At 37.1% G+C, this 25,603-nt stretch overlaps 1 non-coding gene across 1 annotated transcript; it reads left to right on the top strand.

Annotated features, from left to right (window-relative positions):
- The first annotated feature begins 3,266 nt into the window (after window positions 1–3,266).
- LOC127117074 (small nucleolar RNA R71) lies at window positions 3,267–3,373 on the top strand. The gene has a single exon (XR_007801835.1). It is a non-coding gene; the product is annotated as a small nucleolar RNA R71 (small nucleolar RNA).
- Window positions 3,374–25,603: the final 22,230 nt, after the last annotated feature.

Here is a 25,603-nt window from a genome sequence, read left to right on the forward strand (position 1 = left end):
TTTCCAGATCGAATTCTTGTAGCAACGAGATCCACCTTAGGAGTCTAGGTTTAGCATCCTTTTTTGTTAAGAGGTACTTAATGGCGGCGTGGTCGGTGTAAACGATTATTTTAGCTCCGACCAAGTAAGAACGAAATTTATCTAGTGCAAATACTACTGCTAAAAGTTCTTTCTCGGTCGTGGCGTAATTCATTTGTGCTTCATCTAGAGTTCTACTTGCGTAATATATGACGTGAAGTTTTTTATCCTTTCGTTGTCCTAAAACAGCGCCTACGGCGTAATCACTTTCGTCACACATTATTTCGAATGGTTCATTCCAATCCGGGGTCTGCATTATGGGCGCGGAGATCAATGCTTGTTTAAGCGTTTGAAATGCTTCTAAACATTTATTGTCAAAGATGAATTCAGCATCTTTCATTAATAATCCGGTCAAAGGTTTAGTTATTTTAGAGAAGTCTTTAATGAATCGTCGGTAAAAACCGGCGTGTCCTAAGAAGCTTCGTACTTCTCTCACAATTTTCGGAGGTTGGAGGTTTTCGATTACTTCTATTTTGGCTTTGTCTACTTCAATTCCTCTATTTGATATGATGTGTCCTAAAACAATTCCTTCTTGTACCATAAAGTGACATTTTTCCCAATTAAGTACTAGGTTTACTTTTACACATCGCTCTAGAACTCTTTCTAGGTTTTCAAGACATTCTTCAAAGCTTTGTCCGCATACGGAAAAATCGTCCATAAATACTTCCATGATATTTTCGAGAAAATCGGCGAATATTGCCATCATGCACCTTTGAAAGGTTGCGGGAGCATTGCACAAGCCAAACGGCATTCGTCGATAAGCGAAGGTACCAAAAGGACATGTGAATGTTGTCTTTTCTTGGTCATCAGGGTGAATTGGTATTTGAAAGAAGCCTGAATAACCGTCTAGATAGCAGAAATGAGAATGTTTTGCTAATCGTTCTAACATCTGGTCTATGAATGGTAAAGGGAAATGATCTTTTCGGGTTGCTTTGTTTAGTTTCCTATAGTCAATGCACATTCTCCATCCCGATTCGATTCGTTTGGTTATAGTTTCTCCTTTTTCATTTTCAATAACTGTTATACCTCCTTTCTTTGGTACTACGTGTACAGGACTAACCCATTTGCTATCAGATATAGGATATATGATACCTGCTTCTAATAACTTTGTTACTTCCTTCTTCACTACCTCACTCAGGATCGGGTTTAGTCTCCTCTGATGTTCCCTAGAGGTTTTACAGTCTTCTTCTAGCATGATGCGATGCATACAAATAGAAGGACTTATCCCTTTAAGATCGGTGATGTTGTATCCTAGTGCGGTTGGATATTTTCTTAAGATATGTAGGAGTTTTTCGGTTTCGAGTTTTCCTAGGTCTGCATTAACTATTACTGGTCGTTCAAGTTCTAAGTCTAGGAATTCATATCTCAAATTTTTGGGAAGTGTTTTCAGGTCGGGGGTTGGTTTCTTAAGGCATTGCGTAGGGTCTGGTGTTATTGCTAAACATTGGTTAAGTTTGTCTTCTACACGATAGTCAGACAATTTTTCATTTTCTAACTCTGTTTCTTTTATGCATTCATCGATGATATCCATGAAGTAACATGTGTCTTCTATTGCAGGTGCTTTCAAAAATTTGGAGAGAATGAACTCAATTTTCTCTTCTCCTACTTCGAAAGTGAGTCGTCCTCGTTTTACGTCTATGATAGCACCGGCGGTTGCTAAGAATGGTCTTCCCAATATAATGGGTGTAACTTCATCTTCTCTAATGTCCATAATTATAAAATCGGTTGGAATGTAGAATTGACCTATGCGCACGGGAACGTTTTCAAGAATCCCTACAGGATATCTAACAGAACGATCTGCTAGTTGCACAGACATTTTAGTTGGTCTTAATTCTCCCATTTCCAGTTTCTTGCATATGGATAAAGGCATAACACTGATACCGGCCCCTAAATCGCATAAGGCTTTATCTATGACAAATTTTCCTATGTGACAGGGTATAGAGAAACTACCAGGATCCTTAAGTTTTGGAGGCATATTCTGGATTATGGCGCTACATTCAGCAGTGAGTGTAACGGTTTCGCTATCTTCAAGTTTCCTTTTATTAGAAAGAATTTCTTTTAAGAACTTAGCATACGAGGGCATCTGCGTAATAGCTTCTGTAAACGAAATTGTGACGTTTAATTGTTTCAGTAAGTCAACAAATTTTTTAAATTGACCCGCGTCTTTGGTTTTAATAAGCCTTTGAGGGTAAGGGATAGGTGGTTTATAAGCTGGTGGAGGTACATAAGGTTCTTTCTTTTCTACGATTTCCTTATTACTCTCTTCCTTTTCCTTAGGTTTACTTTCTTCCTCAGTTGACTTTTTAGAGTTTTGGTTTTCCATCCTTGGATCAGACGGTCCTTCTACTTCCGTTCCACTTCTTAATATGATTGCATGAGCGTGGCTTTTCGGGTTAGGTTGGGGCTGTCCAGGAAATGTACCAGTTGGGGCAGCAGTAGGCACTTGTTGTTGAGCTACTTGTGAGATTTGTGTTTCCAGCATTTTGTTATGGGTAGCCAGGGCATCTACTTTACTTGCTAGTTGTTTAATTTGTTCGCTAGTGTGTACACTCTGGTTTAAGAAATCTTTATTGGTTTGCTGTTGAGAAGCTATGAAGTTCTCCATCATGATTTCCAAGTTGGATTTCCTATGAACGTTATTGTTAGGTGTAGATGGGATCGGCTTTTGATATCCCGGAGGTATAGCTGGGGCTTGATTGGGAGCTTGTCCTGGTGCGTATAAAGCATTATTACTCTTATATGAAAAATTAGGATGGTTCTTCCAGTTAGAGTTATAGGTATGCGAGTAGGGATTTCCTTGAGCATAATTCACTTGTTCTGCTTGGATTCCTGTTAGGAGTTGACAATCTGCAGGAGTGTGACCTTGGATTCCACAGACTTCGCAATTTTGAGTTGCGGCAACCACGGTAACTGGAGGTGATACATTCAAACTTTCAATTTTCTGGGCAAGAGCTTCCACTTTTGCATTAAGGCTACTTATCTCGTACATGCCACTTTTCGTTTGAGGTTTTTCTACCATTGTTCGGTCGCTTCCCCACTGATAATGGTTTTGGGCCATGCTTTCGATAAGTTGATAAGCATCGGCATACGGTTTATCCATAAGCACACCACCTGCGGCGGCGTCTATTGTTAATCTTGTGTTGTACAAGAGACCATTATAGAAGGTATGAATTACTAACCAGTCCTCTAAACCATGGTGTGGACAAAGTCTCATCATATCTTTGTATCTTTCCCATGCTTCGAAAAGAGACTCGTTATCTTTCTGTTTAAATCCATTTATCTGGGCTCTCAACATAGTTGTTTTGCTTGGAGGAAAATATCGGGCAAGAAAGACTTTCTTCAACTCGTTCCATGTGGTGACTGAGTTGGAAGGTAGAGACTGAAGCCATCTTCTAGCTTTATCTCTTAACGAGAAAGGAAAGAGACGAAGTCGAATTGCCTCTGAAGTGACACCATTAGCTTTAACAGTATCAGCGTATTGGACAAATACGGATAAATGAAGGTTTGGATCCTCGGTAGGATTTCCAGAGAATTGATTCTGTTGGACTGCCTGTAGCAACGAAGGCTTAAGTTCGAAGTTGTTTGCTTCGATTGCGGGTGGAGCAATACTCGAATGCGGCTCACCTTGCGATGGAGCGGCGTAATCTCGAAGAGCACGAGCTGGTTCTGCCATCTCGGGTATCGGTGAAGGAAGAAGATTTTTGAGGTCGGGCACTTCGATAGGAGGGAGATTGTTTGCAGCACGATATTCCCGAATTCATCGTAAGACTCGGAGATATAGTTCAATGTCGTTGATTCGTAAGTAAAACGGCTCGCCTTGTGAGCGAGTGTGTGGCATACAAATCAACGAAAGAAAAAAAAAGGAAAAAAATAAAAATAAATGCCTTAGTCTCTACAGCGTAACAGAAGAGTTACGATATCGACTAAATAAAAGTCCCCGGCAACGGCGCCAAAAACTTGATCGCGACTTTATGAGTCGAATTGGGGTATTAACTGCAAGTGCACAGTTCTATCGCGTAGTTTTAAAAGATATCGATCCCACAGGGACTTATGAATCGATATACCGTTTTCTAAGGTTACTTCGTAAAGCTAAGGCGGATGATACTTTGATTGTTTGGGGGAAAAGTAAAACTAAAATTAGATCTAAGTTAAATATCAATTAAGCGGATATCGGTATGTAGTTCGTCGTAATTAGGGAATCAAATCTTCGTTGGTTTCTTGGTTTTAAAATAAATCTTTTCAGTAGACACTATTGATTAAAAATCTTATCTCAAACTCTCGCTCTGTTGAATAGACTATGACTTTATATTAACGTAGCTGTCACTTATTAGTTAAGTCCAAAATCACTTTTTGAAAACAATAGAATCTATAGAAACTCTTTTTATTAAAATAATAACCGTTTAAACATCCTCGTCTCAAACTCTCGCTCTGTTGACTTAGATTATATAATTAAACTTAAATGCTTAACTCTCGTCCTCACATTCAACCTTTAAAAATACTTTTTGAAAAGGATTAGAATTTAATTAACTCTAAAAATTGCTTTCGCCGTGATTTAGAATTAATGTCCAATTTACACTGTCCAGTTAAAAACTCAAACTTTCGTTCTATTGATTTTAACTTCTTTATGTCTTTTACTCTCGTACAAAAACTTTGGGATTAACCCTGTAAATTGAGGCCATAAAAAGAGTGACTTTATTTTTAAATGAAATTAAACCAACTTAGTTTCGATTCCTTCATTCCGCTTACTTTACATACCGATATCTAATTTAATTAGCCGGACATGCTAAACAGGTCTAAACAATCATCATGCTTAAATAAAACCATCTCAGGCAAACAATATAAATAAACAACAATGCAGAGCATATATAAATTAAAACAATAAATTAAAGAACCTGAATAATTAATAGCAATCTTGAACACTCCACCACAGACCGGTTGGATTTGTTCTTGAACTCTTCAATCAGATAGAAAAATAAAAGTGAAAGAATAAAATACTATGATCTAATGTAAGGTTAGATCCAGTAAAAGATACACAATAGTTTCCGGTGTAGAAACTATTGTGTGAAAAATTAATTAAGTGCTTGAAAATTGACTGGAAAAGAAAAGGAAATAAAAGTTGCTATGGAGGTAGAATGCTGAAAAAAATAGAAAGTAGTAAAAATAAAGTTATGCCAAATACTGCAAAAATTCTGAACTCCTTTAGGGTTCCATAATTGGTCCTATTTATACCAATCCAATAAGTGACCGTTTCCTTCAAAGCCCATTCTGTTTGCTTCAACGAGTCTACTGGTCAAGCGGAGGAAAAGGAGTAACGTGCCTTCTGTTACGCGTCAAACCCAAAAATATAGGAATGGGGGTGTGACGGTCGTCACATCTTGTGTTACGTTCGTAACACTTAGCAGGGGGCGTGACGCTCGTCACGCCTTGTGTTGCGTTCGTCACAGGTTCAGCGCTCTTGGCTTGTAATTGTTGGTTGGGCTTTTGCTTTCCTCATCTTTTTGCACCCCTTTTCTTCTTTTTCCATTTTTGCTTCAAATAAATTACTTGAGATAAATAGAAGGAAAAATACCAAGTAATCTCGAATAAAATGAAATAAATCGAAACAAATAATAATATAATTTAATTAAATCGAGTCCAAAAATGTGATATTATTTCATGTTATCAGGAGTCTGGGTAAGAACCATCCCAAAGGAGTGAACTAAGGATAAAAACCTGTAGATCATGTTCTAAAAAGTTCCCAGAGTCTTAATTCCATCTATCAGATATTACAGGTTAAGATGACTGACTCATCGATCCATAATATTCTCAAGAGAAACTCATCGGAGTGTAGTATCGCGTAACAACTGTTATCAAGTTTACACTTGAACAGTTTCCGCACTACGTCCTAAATAGGTCAAGATGGGTTAAATGTTCTAAGGTCCCCAGCTTCTTAGACTCAAATTAGAGATAGTAATGCCTAACCACAAATACTTGTGTGACATTTCCAAATCCAAAAGAGTCTCCACTGAGCATATGGATCTCAAGCCAACTTGTTAAGGACTACTCCACACAAGTCGAACATAACTATACCATCCTCCTATCTTAATTGCACTCAAGTTCGGGTTAGAACTTATCTCACCACTCAGAGATCACCAAGCATAACAAGCAGATTATATCATACATATATATATACAAACATCACATATATATAAATATATTCACACAAAAAGTAGGCTAAACCCACTGGAGACTACTCCCCAGCAGAGTCGCCACTTAATTTCTGTAGCGGGAAATTCATGATCACCAAGCTATTGACAAGCTAGAGATCAAATAACAAGAATCGCCACCGCGCTTTTATTGTTTCCAAGGGAAAAGGGAAAAAGTACGAACAAAACCCAATAAGTAAGAAGTTTTCAAATAAAAACTAATAAACGTCAGAGATCACAGGTAAGGGGGTTGGTTACACAGAGGGAAGGTGTTAGCACCCAAAGTGTCCTAGGTACTCCTAGGGAGCCCTTTTTGTGTACATACGTATTTTGTACAAAGTGATGTTTACAAACAAATAGAATAGGGGGATGAGAAAAGAATTTATTAATTATATTTTTATGTTTGACAAGACCTTCGGTCTAGTGCCTACGTACCAACATAAAAATGAGGGATCAAAACCTCGTAGTTCGTGATATAAATTTCAAAATGAGTGTGTTGATTTTAACAAAATTTATGTTTGAAAGGCACAAAGGCCTAAAATGATTTGGATGAGTTAGTTCTTTTTGGCTTTTTTGAAAGTTTAAGTCAAGTATAGTTAAATTTATTCACAAGTTTGATTTAAGAAAATAAGTTTGAAAATGCAATGGCATAAGGCCAAAGTTTCTATCCTTTTTGGCAAAAGTGGTCAAAGTTTAGAACAAAAGTAGTTCACACAAAGAATATTTTGAAAATGGAGGGAGATATTTTGAAATTAAAGAAATGGGGAGAAGATGAAGAGACTATCCTATATACAAAATTAAAAGTTTATAGTTGAAAAGATCTGACCAAATGGGTAGCAATCCAATAGACAAAAATATCAATAGAAACCCAGAATTCCCTTGGACTTTTAGAATCAAGCAATACACAAATGCACAATTATATTATCTTGAAGAGCAAGGCATCAAATAAAGATGGCCTCATCCAAGCGTATCCATTACATGATCCTCTTCAAAATAGCCCATGCAATAGATGAATTCCATAAGTCACAGGTTTAAAATAACAGCTTCAAAATGATTGTGTTGCAGATGAATCTTAGAGAGATCTTCAAAGATGTATCAAATGAAGTTCAAATTGCAAGCACTTGATTCTTCAACAAGTTGGCATTAGCCAAGTCCTTTAGCTTATGGAGGTTGCCTAGATTCTAAGTCCTTTGCTCAAGATCAAACCAACAGTCCACTCAAAAGTTTTTTAGGGTTTTTTATGATTATTATATACAATAATGGTCAAAGACCACACAAACAAACAAAGTAACACAAACAAAATATATCACACAATATGGTCCAAATGAACAAAGTGAAAATTACATTAACATAAACAATTAGAATGATATGTACAATGGCAAATGAAATAAAGTGCTAAAATTAAATTGCATTAAAGTAAAAGCTTGAAATTAAAAGTCAATAGTTAGTAGGTTCGAGGTTAGTTTTGTTTTGCTTTTGCTTTTCAAGACATTCTATGGAGAACCATCAACCCACTTATCACAAGCATGTATCCTTGAACCAAAACATCTTCCAAAGGAAGGAAAGAAGGCCAAGTTTCCACACAATACCATGAAAGAGGGGAGACTTACAATCTCACTAACTAGAATGCTTATGCCTTTTGTGTCACAAATTTAGCGCTATGTTAAGCAATCGTAATTGGACTTATGTAGAAGTCACAACTATTTGAGGTCGGGCAATAGAATTTCGGTGTTAATGCATGTTAGAGACATAGTATAATGAATTATGCTCATGAAACATACCACACACAAAAAGAATATGCAAAAGGTGTGGCCTAACCTCATCCATACTCATGTCAATTTTTCAATCAACTAGTATTAGGACTTTGAAATTTCATAGGCCAAATGGAATGAATGAATTAAGAAGAGGAATAAGATGAAGTGGGAAGGGGATGAATGAAATCAAAAATTGGTCAAAGGCGGACTTTTATTAAATTAATATCATTCATTCAATTTGGGAGATGGAATGTACATTCCATCAATCCCCTAAATCCAATGATATTAACTTGACAAAGTCAAATCAACCTTGACCAAGGCCCAACAACAATAAGCAAACTCATACAAGTCAATACAAATGGTCAACAAAATTTAATTGGCACTTATTCAATTAAAAATAATAAAATAATGCATTTAAATCAAATATGTTTTGTCCAATTCCTAAAATCTCATCAAAACACCAAAGAAATGGCCATGAGATTTATCATAGGTCAAACAAGGTCAAAGGACCTTGGAGAAAAATTTTCATAATTTTTGGACATTTAAAAATATTTTAAACAATTAAAAACAAACGCAAAATCAATTAGTTCATGAAAAATATTATTAATGATCCAAAAAATATTTTTAATTCAGAATATAAAAGAGAAAAATATTTGAAATTTTTTGGTGAAAGTCCCATATTTTTTGGATCAATATTAAATTTAATATGAATTATTGAAGAAATTGCAATTAAAATAAAAATTCAGAAAATCTAAATTACGTGGACCATCAGATCTCCCTCATTAATTGAGGTGGCATATCAGATGGTCCCAAGCGCGCTATCCATCAGGGACCTTAGTCAGCGCGTGACAAATGTGGTATTTAAAACCAATGCACGAGATTAAAACAAAACATATGGATCCTGTGGTTCTCAGCCTTGCCAAGTCATCGCCGGAGCCAGAGCTCCGGTCATCTTCTCCGGTGGACCTCACCGGACTGGTCCATCATGAACCATCACCATAATGAAAAACAAGTACATGATCTTGAAGAAAAAATGGCACTTAGCTCGAATCTGGCCTCCATTCATTCCAATTCCAAGTATACTGAGAGATATATGGAATTGAAATTTGAGGTACATGAACTGAGTTACTTCGATTTGACCTCAAATCAACTCAATCTTCTTGCCTACATTGGTAGGACTATAGACAACCAAAGAATCCATAGAATTGAGCAAGAATTTAAGAGAATCGAATAGTTTAAAATTTCTGAAAAATACCTTCAATGGAAGTCTGAATTCGATGGATCTTGATCTTGCTTGTGCTTGGACTCACTCCACTTGCTTGCAGGAGAAGGATTGAATGGTTTAAAAGCAATAGATTCCTGGAGAATTGAATTCCAAAACAATGGAGATTCAAGCTCAAATTCAAGAGAATTTATCAGGCTTATCCTTTGAGAATTGAGGGTTTTAAATGGGGGGTCAAAGCTGGCGCGATTGTTTGTGAATTTCTGAGCAATTGAAGCTCTATTTATAGCTGGAATGGTTTATAATTGCACACTCACTTTCACTTTCCAATTTTGGCAAATGGTGATGCAATGGTGCATGGGTGCGCATAGGCCCATGAAATGATTGCTAGAGGTCCAAATTTGAAGATCAGATGCTCTGAAGTAAGCTTGGATTGCAAGGCAACAGAACATTGATGCTTGAAGTTTGATCCATGCCAAATGATATCAGACTATTTAAGCCAGGTGCAGCCTACGCATTTCTCATCTAAAATGAATGAATTTGAGCTCTTTGGAAAGGTGAGATCAAGAGGAACAACTTTCATGTTCAACACTTTTTAATTTGGAGCTTGCAACTTGGAGAAATTTGAGGTGGAAGTTTGAAATTTTTTGACATATCAAAATTTTTCTAAGTGTCAAGCCATATGTCTCAATATTCCACCTTGCTTAACTTTTTATATGAGCTTCAAATGAGAAACGTGTCTTTATCAAAGTTGTATCTCTATCAAATACCTTCAAAATGGTCACCATTTTCATGTCATTTGGATTTGAAATGATAGAGTTATGCATTTTTGAAGTTTGGAAAAATCACTTGATCAATGGTATAGGTCAAAAGTGACCTATAATGTAGCCTCATATCACATGCTAAAAAAAGTTGAATTAGCTCCCACTCAAAACATCAAAGTTGAAGTAGATACATTGAATTTGATTGTGAAACTTGGAAATCTTTCATCTCATAAAAATTGAGCAAGTTATGGCCTTGGGAAGTTGACTTTCAAATTTGGGTTTAGACAAAATGACCTATAATGTTTCAACATAGAAAATGATTTTCCAAGAAAAACTATCTCTAGGTATCAACATGAAAGTTGTTTGGAATTTCATTTAGAGTAAGTTTTACTTTTGAATCATTTTCATATGGTGAAAAGTGTAGGAGATATGGCCTAGGGAGACCCAGTTTTGATCAGATGAATTCATCTGGCCAACCACCATCAACCAACTTGATAATTTCCAATTCTCTTGACTTTCTTGGCTCACGGTAGATCATATATGCATAAGATGATTAATTTTGAAGTTTCCCTTGAGAAATTTGATCAATTGGTGAGATAGATTGTTGGAGAAGTTACTCAAGATACCCAGTTAAACTAGGGTTTCCAAGGCAAATCACCCTCAAACTCTTGAAGAAAACTTGATCAATATAACATGTAGAGATCATTGGGACTCATATATGATGTTCATAACCATTCTTGAATCAATTCTTGGTTGTGCTCTTTGTTCATGAGGGTCTCAAACCCTATATGTGAACTTGATGAATCAATGAAATCATACCCTTCCTACAAAAAGAGTTAGACAAATGCAAAGACATATTTTTGGTATTTTGGTTAGTAAATGATAATATACAAGCATGATATAATCACAAAGTACTTGGTGATCTCTCCCAAGACAAACCCAATGAAAGAGGGGTAAGGAGGATGCCAAGATATGATCCCAATGCTAATGCTTATGATGAAATTGCATGAGGGATCTTAGGGGAAAAATTGGGGTCTTACAATGATGTTTACAACTTAGAGAAAACTGGAGTTTTTCGATTAAAGCTCTAGAGAAAATACCACAAATTAAGAAAAAAATAAAAAATAAAAAATTAATTTTTGGTCTGGTTAATGGGTTAACCTGATTTGGTTAACCCATTAACACAACCATAATTCAGGCTCCCCAGGAAATTTTTGGTCTGGTTAATGGGTTAACCTGATTTGGTTAACCCATTAACACAACCATAATTCAGACTCCCCATGCAACTTTTGGTTTGGTTAATGGGTTAACCTGATTTGGTTAACCCATTAACACAACCATAATTCATACTCCCCAGAGAATTTTTGGTTTGGTTAATGGGTTAACCAAATCATGTTAATCGATTAACCAGACCATGCGCAGGCTTCCCATGCCATTTTTGGTTGTGTTAATGGCTTAACCAAATCAGGTTAACCGATTAACACTGCGCAAACAACAACAGTAACTCTGTTTTTTTACACAAAATGATTTCTTTTTCACCCACTTACCCATTTGTTTCCCCTATAAATAGGGACACTATTTCCCTTCATTTAGCCCCCAAAAGTTCTGAAAAATCATTCAATCCCTCTTCTCTAAACCTAAGACAAAATAAAAAATCTTTCTCTCTCAAAAGTCACCCCCACCAAAATTTTTCCACTTCACATTTTTCCCCTCAAAACATCTCACTCTCTAACACTCACAACTCAACCCCTTCACTAAGCCTCAACCCCTTCACTAAGCCTCCACCATAAATACTTTCATCCCCAAATCCCTTGCTTCACATTCAAGCTCAACACCATTTCAACCTAGCTTTTTCTTCACATTTTTGGATAATGATTGTAACCTAAACTTTGTAACTTTTTGGTTCTGTTTTGTATTAAAAAATGGTTGGTTGTTCTTGGTTGATCTTTTGAGAGGGTTTAGAGTCAAGCTTGCAAAAAATGATTAACTTTGGTTTACACACTTTTTTTTAGGTTTTTTCTCTTACTACCTTTTTGTTCACCTTGTTGTTCTTGCTTTATGTTTGTTATCATTTGTATTTATTATGGACTTATTGTTACATTTGTTTGGTTAATAAGGTCTATTAGATCATGGTCATGATTGTCTATGGTTGATTAAATCTTCAATGTTTTAAACCTATTAATGATTTATCAATAGATCATTCATGATACTTTGAGGCATTAATAAATTGCCTTTATTTCAACCATATTTGGGTCGTTTGATAAATAGTTAAAACCATGTTCTTTACATTAACTTGCTAATCCATTTGCTTATTGTTATTCTACTAACTTCTAACATTTAAATTATTGTACTTTATTTCCTTGCAATTTATTTTATTTCAAGCACTTTATGTTTATGTTTATTGTTATCTAACCATACCATTTACATTATGCTAATTCATTTACTCTCTACTATCTTGCTAAATAAAAAGAAGTAAAAGCAAAAGAAAGATAACAAATCATAATTATTTGAGTGACATATTGATAGATGGAATTAGGGTTGTATAACTTTCTTTGTTACAAATCTATTGTTAGTTGATTTTTTAATCATCTTCAATACTTTGCATCAATGATAAGTTATCCCTTAATGTGCCATATTTTTAAATTTGACCTATGAATAAATAATCCTCAAAATGTTCACTTTGCACATATCACTAACCACTAACTATATTTCACTAACTGTGTTTACTACTAACCATTATTATTGTGATTTTGTTACCATTAACTTGTGGGCTTTTTATGTCATTTATACTCACCAACCATTATTATTGTGATATTGTTATTCTTTATCTTGTAATTTATTTTTATGTCATTACCTTATAATTTACATTCAAGTGCTCATTAACATCATCATTGTACAAACTCATCATGCATGTTTATTTACTTGTTATTTATTTTTATTATCATCAAACATTAAAAATAATAAAAACATAATAAAAGGATAAGATCAAAAATATTCATTCCACTCATTAATCACTTTGACTTAGAGGATTCCATTTAGTACATTTGCTTGGATAACTTCCTTTACTCTTTTGTGATACTTTGTAAACACTTGGATTTTCACCCGTAACTTACATGCATGTTGTAAGAATGGCATCATGGCACCACCTTAGGGGGACATGTTTGTAAGACCATTATCCTTTGTTTAGCATAGGTCACTTTGGTACACACAAGTCCTTCTCTTGGGCTAACTTACAATGAGACCCTCTATTTTCTTGTTGGTTACTTTGCATTCATGTCGCATAAGACAAATTACATAATCAAATAAAGCAAACCCTTGATTCAATGTCAAGCAGCATTTTCATAATCAAACTCAAAATATAATAAAATTACGATTATTATTGTGCACCACAAGCCTTAAGTGGTGGAGAATTAGTAAGAATGGAGCATTCCTACCCTTACTCTGATTATTTTAGACGCAAGACGTTTGGCTTGTTTTCTAGAATAAGCACCTCCTCCTATAGACTTTAGTACAATATAATCACAAATATTCTTTCATTAAACCCTTATTCAATGTAAAACATAATACAACTCATCAAACTCATTTTTGTGCCTTATGCCATCATCCCAAAAACCCTTTTCTCCAAGGTAAAATCAATCAACACACAAACATTTTCTACTCTGAACTACGGAGCTCTGATTCCTCATCTCCAAATGAGTGATACGTAGGCACAAGGGCCCCAATCCTTGGCGAACACTATAATAATAAAACACCCCCTCTTTCACACACATTTCTTTTGAAAATAAAACAATGATAGGTAAATCCCCATGTATGTAAAATAACCCAAATGGTTCCCATGGAGTACCATGGACGTGAGGAGTGCTAATAACTTCCCCTTGCGTAACCGACTTCCGAACCCAAAATCTCGGTTACGAGACCGATTCCTTATTCTTTTTTAGCGCTTCCCATGCGCCTCTCTTTTCCGAGGGTTTTATCGACTATTTCCCCTCGCCTCTTCGATAGAGGTAAACTAAAAAAATTTGGTGGCGATTCTTCTGATTTTGCCTCCCTTTCACATCTCTTTAGTCCCGATTTCGTTATCGTGAAATCCCGATAGCGACAACTGGCGACTCCACTGGGGATCCGGTTTTACCTAAGAAGGTCTAGCCTAGTTTGGGTTGTTTCTCTTTTACGTACATGGAGATTTATATGTTATTTATTTTTTCGATATATATTGCTTTTGTTTCTAACCAGTATATATTTTCTTTGTTTGTCTGTTGGTTTGAAACCATGGGTTTATGACGAAAATATTTGGAGGCAATAAACATTGCAAAGAAAACCTTGTGTGAAAGAATCTCTACCCGAGTCTGAGAGCTTACTTGAGATAGGAGGGGTTGAGTAACATTGGTCTGTGAGGTCCCTTCCTCATTAGGGTTGTACTAGAACCTCACTTAGTGGTAGATTCTTTTAAGGGGATTGATGACCGTCATGCTTTCGGCATAAGCATCCTTTCCTTTACTAGAGTCAGTGACCATAAGACCCCTTTTGTAAAACATTTAACCATGGCTAGCCTAGACCGATGGTCGCGTAGTATAGATCACCGAGGTGCCTTCCTTGTGAGGGTCGATATGAAGATCTCACTTAGAGTAGATGACCTTGATGGAGCATTTGCCTGACAAGTAAATTGACATAAGAGGCTGACAGTCAAGGAAGTCCATGACTCTAGGGGCAGTGTCTTACACCTAATTTCTCAAGAGCCTTAGATCATACAAAGTGAGAACTCGGGTTTGAAAAACAGTCATTGTTAAACCTCACGCTTTGTTACGATCGTCTCAGATTATGAACCCGTGCCTAAGTTCCATTAAAACCATTAATCTGCTCATCCATTCATTCATAAAAAAACATTTAATTCATGCATTATTTGCATCTGAGAAACAAAGTCTCATACCACCTTCTATTTCTACCCCGCTAGCTGATTTCCCGACATATGCTCAGAACTAGAGGCATGTCTCAAGCCACTGTGGAAAAACTCCAAAATGGCCAAGCTGCATTGAAGGAAGAGATCATCCAACTGAAGACTCAAATAAGCTTGGTTATGGAAATCTTACAAACACTATTGAAAAATGAAGGCAATCCCATACCAACCTCCACGATGGAAATGGCTTCCCCTACGCATCTGTCAGACTCCACCTCACATCATGAGCTGCCTCAGTGATACCATCCCCAACCCGAACTTCTGAGTTTTCTTAATCAACATCCATTGTTTATTCCTCAGCTAGCTCTGAGGAACCAAATACGGAGTCAGAATTGGTACTCAAGTCGGAGGCAAAACTCTTATGCTCAAAAAGGCAAGAAAAAATCAAAGAGGCCTGAGAAACAGTTCAACCCAATTCCTATATCGTACGGTCGAATTCTTCCTCTTTTTCTCAATAGATCATTGGTACAGTTAAAGGTATTATGGCCTCCTCCAGCACCTCATCCCTTGAACTACGACATGAATGCTAGGTGTGAGTTCCACATTGGAACATCCAGACACTCGATCAAGAATTGTAAGAGCTTCAAATACAAACTTTAGGAACTGATTGATTCAAAAGCTATCACGTTCACACCAAACATCCTGGGTATACTAAGCAATCTCATGCCGCCACATGAAGGCACTTCTGCAATGCCACAACCAGTACCAATGGATGAGGAACAAGAAACTGAATAAGAGACTCCTTGGGGACAATCACACATCAGTTTCTACAAGGATGATGACACCAATCTACGGTTGAAATAAGGCTAATCATGCCAACAATTATGATGTCATTCATTTATTTTCATGTGTAATTTTCTTGCTTGTTATTGTAATATTCACGCATAAAAACTTATTTTTGCAACAATGAAATGAATATGCATGTTTTAAGTCAATTCAACCGTGTTCACTCTTATTTTACTGTTGTTTAAAAACGAACTTAGAAGGAGAATGATGAAAATAAGGTACACCAGCTCACTGCATGTATGCTTTTAAATAAAAACCTTGTTGATGATGTAAGGCATTGCTTAAAATCCCCAAACACTGGAGGTATAAGGTGAAGGAGAATGGCGATCCAAAACGCATCGGAATTTAAAATTTTCTCATTTAATGATCCTTACGAATGGGCATGATCAGTGATAGAATGTGGCGATCACGAACGTTGAACGATGACAACGCCTCTACTCAGTCCACACGAACGGATTCCTTCAATCTCAGTGCTAGCTGCTATGAATGAAGGCTTTGAGTGAGAGAGAGAAACGAAAATGCAAGAGTGACAATGCTTCTACCCAAGGGTTCTATTTATAGAACCACTTGTGTGGGCTTCAAGCTAAAAAGCCCATTTAAGTGTATTTTGGCCCACATCTTATAATATGCCCAAAATCACTTAAGCGTGTGGTACCTTACCATTTAAGTGCACCGTACCTTACGGTGCTCCTTAGTTACTCTATCTCTCATCAATCCGTCCTTTGTGTGTGACCCTGTAGGTTTTCGCGACGTTGGCAATTATATTAAATCACGCATTTAACATAATAAACAGTGAGCGGTATCTAGCAACACATCACTGCTACCCAAGTCATGAAATTGTCATGTGATCTGACAAATCCTTTTGTGATAATAATTATGTGTATAATTACTCTTTTGCCCTTATGTCTATATTGAACACAAGGCATAGACCGTGTCATCCTTGTCAGTTCAATATTGGGTCCATAGACATTTATCCTGTTACGCAGGATGGGCAAATTCCATCTAGGTCACTCATGTCCCTTAGCATGCTTTGTGGAGTACCCATCAACTGTCTTTATGGTTATCCAGTTACGGACAACGTTGGATCAGCAATAAAGCACTCGACTCTACATCTAGGGTCCATAGTGGTTTTATGTCGAAGAGTGGTATACACCATTATCACCATGAGAATAACTTATGACACTTTGCATAACATTCTATATAGTATTCTCATAGCGGGTCAATCCATTATAAATATTACTCTTAATATTCATACCTATGTTTGAGACTTGATAACTCCTTATCCATGATCCATGAGATGTGATCATCAGTCTATAAACATAATAGTCTTCATGCTTTAATGTTATCCCACTTCACAATAAAGCTCGACTACGGATACTTTAAGAATAGTGTCCTTATGTTTAATGTGATCTCATGATTAAGTCATACTTGATACATTAAACGGACTAGCTATTCTAGGGATTTTATTAAACAAACATAATAAAGAAAAAGCCTTTTATTATTAATAAATAATTCGATACAAGTACCAAAAGTATTGGCCTCTAGGGCTTACACCAACAATCTCCCACTAGCACTAGAGCCAATCAGGCATACCCCTAATGCCCATAGATCTAGTACGGCCATCATGCTTCTGCTGCGCAAGAGGCTTTGCTAGTGGGTCAACAATATTGTCAAGTGTAGGTACTCTACATATTTTCACATCTCCTCTATCTATTATCTCTCGAATGAGGTGATAACGCCTAAGTATGTGTTTGGATCGTTGGTGAGATCTAGGCTCCTTAGCTTGTGTGATAGCACCATTGTTATCACAATAGAGACCAATGGGATCCACAATGCTAGGAACTATGTCAAGTTCACTAATGAACTTTTTGATCCAAACAACTTCCTTTGCTGCACTTGAGGCAGCAATATACTCGGCCTCGGTTGTAGAATCAGCAACTGTATCTTGCTTTGAACTTTTCCAGCTCACAGCGCCACCGTTTAAGCAAAACACATAACCAGATTGCGATCTAAAGTCATCCTTATTTGTCTGGAAGCTGGCATCGGTGTATCCAATTACAACCAACTCTTCCTGACCTCCATATATCAAGAATGAGTCCTTAGTCCTTCTCAAGTACTTAAGGATATTCTTGACAGCTACCCAATGGGCATCACCAGGATCAGATTGGTACCTACTCGTTGCACTTAAAGCATAAGAGACATCTGGTCGAGTACATAACATGGCATACATGATAGATCCTATTGCAGATGCATATGGAATCTTATTCATGCGATCCCTTTCTTCCTTAGTTGAAGGGGATTGTGTTTTTGATAGACACAGACCATGTTGCATAGGTATGAATCCTTTCTTGGAATCATGCATGTTAAAGCATCTCAGCACTTTGTCTATGTACGTACTCTGATTTAGGCCAAGCAGTTTTTGTGATCTATCTCTATAGATTCTGATTCCTAATATATAGGCTGCTTCACCTAAGTCCTTCATAGAAAAGCATTTCCCCAACCAAGACTTTACTTGTTGCAGGGTAGGGACATCGTTTCCAATGAGTAATATGTCATCTACATATAATACCAGGAACACGGTCATGCTCCCACTAACCTTCTTGTAGACACAAGGCTCACCTTCGTTCTTGATGAATCCATATTGTTTTACTGTTTCATCAAAACTAAGATTCCGGCTTCTGGAAGCTTGCTTCAATCCATAGATTGACCTTTGTAACTTACATATCTTTTGGGCTACTTCTGGTATGTCAAATCCTTCAGGTTGTGTCATGTACACATCCTCGAGAAGATTCCCATTAAGGAAAGTAGTTTTGACATCCATCTGCCATATTTCATAATCATGATATGCAGCGATAGCAAGTAAAATCCGAACAGATTTAAGCATTGCAACTGGTGAAAAGGTTTCATCATAGTCAACCCCATGAATTTGTTTATATCCTTTTGCAACCAGACTTGCCTTATAGGTATGTACCTTACCATCCATGTCAGTCTTCTTTTTGAAGACCCACTTGCATCCTATAGGGTTAACTCCTACAGGAGGCTCTACCAAGGTCCAAACTTGGTTTGTGTACATGGAATCCATTTCAGATTTCATGGCTTCTAGCCACCTCTCAGACTCGGGACCAGTTATGGCCTCTTGGTAGGTCACAGGCTCATCTTGATCCATGAGTAATACATCACCTTGATCTGTTATGAGATATCCATATCTCTCAGGTAGGTGACGTATCCTGCTTGACCTACGCTGGTCTTGTTCTACTTGAGCAGGTTGCTCTTCCACAACTACTTGTGTTTCCTGCTCTAATTCCTTCATAGGTGTATCGATGCTTTGTGATTCTTGAATTTCTTCAAGCTCTACTTTCCTCCCTCTGATTGTTTGGAAATAAAATCCTTTTCTAGGAAAACTCCAATTCGAGCGACAAACACTTTGCCCTCAGAAGGATTGTAGAAGTAATACCCTCTTGTTTCTTTAGGATACCCCACAAATAAGCATTTGTCAGATTTGGGCTCAAGCTTCGCAACCCCAAATCTTCATGTAAGACATATGTGGTTTCTTACCACTCCATATCTCATATGGTGTCTTCTCAACCTTTTTGGATGGAACACGGTTAAGTGTGTAAGCTGCTGTCAATAGTGCATGTCCCCAAAAGGAGTTTGGAAGATCGGCGTGACTCATCATGGATCGGACCATGTCTAATAGGGTTCAATTTCTTCTCTCGGATACACCATTCCATTGGGGTGTTCCAGGAGGAGTGAGTTGGGATAGGATCCCACACTCTTTCAGATGGTCATCAAACTCTAGGCTTAAATACTCACCACCTCGATCTGATCGAAGAGTTTTAATATTCTTACCTAGTTGGTTTTGTACTTCATTCTTGAATTCCTTGAACTTTTCAAAGGAATCTGATTTGTGTTTCATTAAATACACATAACCATATCTACTGAAATCATCAGTGAATATGATGAAGTATTGAAAACCTTCTTTGGCTGGTATGTTTAGTGGTCCACATACATCAGTATGTATGAGGGCCAAAAGATCATTAGCTCTTTCACCTTTTCTTGTGAATGGAGACTTTGTCATCTTTCCAATTAAACAAGATATGCATGTCTCATATGATTCATAATCAAAAGAGTCCAAGAGTCCATCTTTATAGAGTTTGGAAATGCGCTTCTCATTTATGTGGCCTAATCGACAATGCCAAAGGTAAGTTGGATTTAACTCATTAGGTTTCATCCTTTTAGTATTAATGTTATAAATAGGCATTTCAAGATCAAGGACATATAATCCATTGTTCATTTGTGCAGTAGCATAGAATATATCATTCAAATAAATTGAGCAACAATTGTTCTTTATTATAAATGAAAAACCAAACTTGTCCAAACAAGAAACGGAAATAATATTCCTGCTAATTGCAGGTACATAATAACAGTTCTCTAACTGAATTATTAAACCACTAGGTAAAGTCAATACATAAGTTCCTACGGCTAAAGCAGCAACCTTTGCTCCATTGCCAACTCGTAGGTCGACTTCACCTTTTTCCAAATCTCTACTCCTTTTTAGTCCCTGCACATTTGTACAAATGTGAGAACCGCATCCAGTATCTAATACCCATGATGCAGAAGTAGATAAATTAATTTCAATAACAAAAATACCTGAAGTTGAAGTCTCTACTCCATTCTTCTTATCTCCCAGGTACTTTGGGCAGTTTCTCTTCCAGTGTGTGGTCTTACCGCAATGGAAGCAGGTGCCTTCTTTTTCTATGCCTCCACTAGGCTTTAAAGCAACAACGGTCGGTTTGGGTTTGGTAACTTCCTTGCCTTTCCCTTTATCACCCTGCTTGGTGGGCCTCTTGTTCTGTCTCTTTCCATTTCCGATAATCAGAATGGACTTCCCTTTTGACTTCAGATTCTGCTCAGCAGTTCTTAACATGGCTAGCAGTTCAGGAAGGGATTTGTCCATATCATTCATATTGAAATTTAGGACAAATTGACTGAATCTATCTGGCAACGATTGCAAGATCAAATCAGTCGCAAGTTCTTTTCCGAGGGGAAAACCCAATCTCTCAAGGTTTTCCACATACCCAATCATCTTGAGCACATGGGGACCTACAGGGGATCCCTCAGCTAACTTGCCTTGAAAAAGGGCTTTTGAAACTTCAAACCTTTCATGCCTTGCTTGCTCTTGATAGAGCATCTTCAGGTGTTCGATCATATCGAACGCTGCCATGTTCTCATGTTGCTTTTGCAATTCTGAGTTCATGGTAGCTAGCATGAGACAAGCAGTTTCATTGGCATCATCGACATGCTTCTTATAAGCATCTCTTTCTGCCTTAGGTGCAGAACTAGGAGGTTCCTCTTCAGGAACAGGTTTCTCTAAGACATACAACTTTTTATCATGTTTGAGGACAATCCTCAGGTTTCGGTGCCAATCCAAAAAATTTGTCCCAGACAATTTTTCTTTGTCAAGGATTGATCGCAAGATGTTGTTAGAGGTGTTTGTTATCATGGTAATCTACATAAGAATTAATGAAAATATAAGTATCAATAACATATTTAATTAGGCCTTTAATTAAATATGCTCCCACTATTTTACTCAAAACAAATGACCCTCACCATTTGATTCGGAAAATCCCGTTGGAAGATTTTCTAGTGGGTCGAGATCCATATTTCACTTCGTTTTAAGTCCACGTAGGAGGATTACACAAAACTAGGTTATTTAGGTAGGAACTCCTTCCAATTGTATCTAATACAACTCTCGAATATTTTAGTTGGGTGAATAACTCCTTATTCCAATCCATCACATGGATCATTTCCAACTCTTGCTTCTAAACATATATAATCTTATTATAATTTGTTTAGTTAAGTTTGACCCATTGTTTTAACAATTGGATATTACAATTATCCCATCGCACCTTACTAATATAGAACATGCACCTCGCGTAGGCGAAACCTACATTATCCGATACTAGTCTTGATGAGTGTTAAAACTTGAAAAGCATAAACTTAATATTTAATTTGAGGGAATTTGCAATTATTCTGATCTCACCGGCTTATTTATCATATAAATCGTCTCTCACATGCAACAACATACATTACACATGCATCAACATACATATATAATGAAACAGTTATGGCCCCTAGCGCAATTATTCTCCCAAGCCAATGAGAGAACCTAAGCTAACCTAATAACGATCTAAGCTTCTCCAAGCAAGATCTTCAAGGTTGTCCTCATTTGGCACTGACTACTTTGCTTTCTTCATAATCATTACATTACATAAAGAAACTCGTTTTACATACGAGGGAGTGAGATGAGAAAAGAAGTTACATTGAGAAATTAAAAGAGAGGCACGACACGCAAGTCGTATTTTAAAAACCCAAAACAAAACAAAGGAAAACTAAGGCCATAACCGATCACCACAAGACAATATTATTATTATTATTATTATTATTATCAATTTTAATTCTTTTAATCAATTAAAACCAAATTAAATCTCGACGACCGATCACATTACGTAGAGTTAGCCGAACGGGTGAATTTTGCCTTGCGTTAACCAGTTAACACTGTTTGAAAATCTGTTCATAATTTGTATTCTGTTTTGCATTAACCAGTTAACCATATGCGTTAACCGGTTAACACTGTTCGAAAAAGTGTTTAGAAAGCACAACTCTTGTGCAGTCACAACCCCAATCGCATAACTCTCTGACAACACAACCCTTGTGCCGTCACTAACCCTGATGCACCAATTTCAGACCGTCAAACACATCTCGATTGTTGTTTCAGTATGATTGATCAACACGTCATTGCTTCACCATACTAATGTCGGATCAAGAAGAAAACGACCATTGATCGCTCAAGGAAAACAACCATTGAGTGTTTGAATGAACGAAACAAGAACACTATATCATATATAATGTATTTTGCGTCAGGATTACTTATATCATATATATAACTTGATCGATCTCAATTTAATCTTTGATTCATTCTGTCTTTAATCGTATTAATACAAAAAATAAACAGTTATCAGATTCATGGTTTCGTAAGTGGCTCTGATACAACTGAAGGAGAATGGCGATCCAAAACGCAGCGGAATTTAAAATTTTCTCCTTTAATGATCCTTACGAATGGGCATGATCAGTGATAGAATCATTGCCTCTTGTGGTGATCACGAACGTTGAACGATGACAACGCCTCTACTCAGTCCACACGAACGGATTCCTTCAATCTCAGTGCTAGCTGCTACGAATGAAGGCTTTGAGTGAGAGAGAGAAACGAAAATGCAAGAGTGACAATGCTTCTACCCAAGGGTTCTATTTATAGAACCACTTGTGTGGGCTTCAAGCTAAAAAACCCACTTAAGTGTATTTTGGCCCACATCTTATAATATGCCCAAAATCACTTAAGCGTGTGGTACCTTACCATTTAAGTGCACCATACCTTACGGTGCTCCTTAGTTACTCTATCTCTCATTAATTCGTCCTTTGTGTGTGACCCTGTAGGTTTTCACGACGTTGGCAATTATATTAAATCACCCATTTAACATAATAAACAGTGAGCGGTATCTAGCAACACATCACTGCTACCCAAGTCATGAAATTGTCATGTGATCTGACAAATCCTTCTGTGATAATAATTATGTGTATAATTACTCTTTTTCCCTTATGTCTATATTGAACACAAGGCATAGACCGTGTCATCCTTGTCCAGTTCAATATTGGGCCCATAGACATTTATCCTGTTACGCAGGATGGGCAAATTCCATCTAGGTCACTCATGTCCCTTAGCATGCTTTGTGGAGTACCCATCAACTGTCTTTATGGTTATCCAGTTACGGACAATGTTGGATCAGCAATAAAGCACTCGACTCTACATCTAGGGTCCATAGTGGTTTCAGGTCGAAGAGTGGTATACACCATTATCACCATGAGAATAACTTATGACACTTTGCATAACATTCTATATAGTATTCTCATAGCGGGTCAATCCAGTATAAATATTACTCTTAATATTCATACCTATGTTTGAGACTTGATAACTCCTTATCCATGATCCATGAGATGTGATCATCAGTCTATAAACATAATAGTCTTCATGCTTTAATGTTATCCCACTTCATAATAAAGCTCGACTACGGATACTTTAAGAATAGTGTCCTTATGTTTAATGTGATCTCATGATTAAGTCATACTTGATACATTAAACGGACTAGCTATTCTAGGGACTTTATTAAACAAACATAATAAAGAAAAATCCTTTTATTATTAATAAATAATTCGATACAAGTACCAAAAGTATTGGCCTCTAGGGCTTACACCAACAATCTCTCACTAGCACTAGAGCCAATCAGGCATACCCCTAATAGTGTCCTCAGCAAGAACGTAGTTGTGTGACTGTAAACAAAAGAAAGGCAAGTTATTGTCACTCCCTAAACCTCGTGGATTCTTTTAGTGTCACTCCCATCTTTCTAGAGGTGAACGTTTGTGTCAAACTAGTTGAATGTAGGACTGAAGGATATCAAGGAGAATGGGCGAGCTAAATAAACTCATGAGCCGTAAATCCTTTGTTTCTAAAACTGTGAACCAACCCACGTTACAACCCTCAAAACACCTAATTGAAGCAAGGTCTATTTCGAAAGCATATTACATTAGAGCTTGTGTTGAAACTGACTCATATTTGTTTTGCTAAATATCAATATGACTTTTATAACTAGTTATACATTCACTATACGTCATCTTTTCAATGGACAAACTTGGATTTCTAAAATTGACATAAACATAACATTAGCATAAATAGTTTTTACTTGTGAATGAGCATTGACATCAAAAGTGTTTTCACAATGAACATAGCTTGAGGAGTTTTGGTCACCCAAAAGAGTCAAATTTCCTGAGGACTCCGATGAGCAAAGGCCATCCTCTTAGATTGATCTCATCAAGAGGGCAAGGTATTTAAGAACTTTGTTGAGCATACCACTTCAAGATCCAGTTAGTCTGAGACAACCACGTCGAGATTAGGCAAATCTCTCCAAAGGCAATTAGCCAGGGGCATCCCCTACAAGATCATCCAGTCAGGGGGAAAATCCCTTCAAGGTTCGAACTAAAGTAGGCTACCTCAAAAGCACGATAAAGTCAAAGCACTCCAAGAGATGGATAAATAGGAGAAGGCAAACCCAAGACACTGGGGCAGAACCTATCAAGATCAATATACCAAAGGTTTGCTTCATAGCTTATCACTGGGGCAATCCATGCAGATACCTAGCAGATTGGGGCAAGACTAGCCATGGAGAGGAGGCATTTCCTTATATTTTCGATTCTTTTTCTCAAATCAAGTGTGGCGAATCAGAAGATCCAGACCAAGCTCACTACATCAACCAAGTTCAAAGCGTATATCGGGAAGTCATGCTAAACACATCATCCCACAACTTTTCAACAATGAGCCTTGAAGCCAAGCAAAAATATTTCACAGTTTCAACCATTCTTGACCCACCTCAAGGACATTTGTTGAACTATCCAAAACCATTGCATAAGTCATTACACACAAACCCTGTCGCTTCGCTCATACATATCGTGCATCATGCATAACATGAAGCCCTTCCCCGACAAGAACAACGAAGCCAAGCCTTGCTTGGTACCTTCAAAACTCCAAAGCCTACTTGGCAAACCCAAAAATCTAATCACCATAAGATCCAACATGATCCTGTCCAAACCAAAATCCAAAAGCCCAATCGTTATTGGTACGTCCCAAAACAAATCTCTATCATTAACCATAAAATCCAACCATATTTGGCACAATCCATATATGACACTTCTTTCCATCAACCCTTTGATGATGATGTTCCAAACCCTTTTTCCACCAATCCATAGATGAC

The sequence above is a fragment of the Lathyrus oleraceus genome, chromosome 1, assembly GCF_024323335.1.
Source record: "Lathyrus oleraceus cultivar Zhongwan6 chromosome 1, CAAS_Psat_ZW6_1.0, whole genome shotgun sequence".
NCBI lineage: Eukaryota > Viridiplantae > Streptophyta > Magnoliopsida > Fabales > Fabaceae > Lathyrus > Lathyrus oleraceus.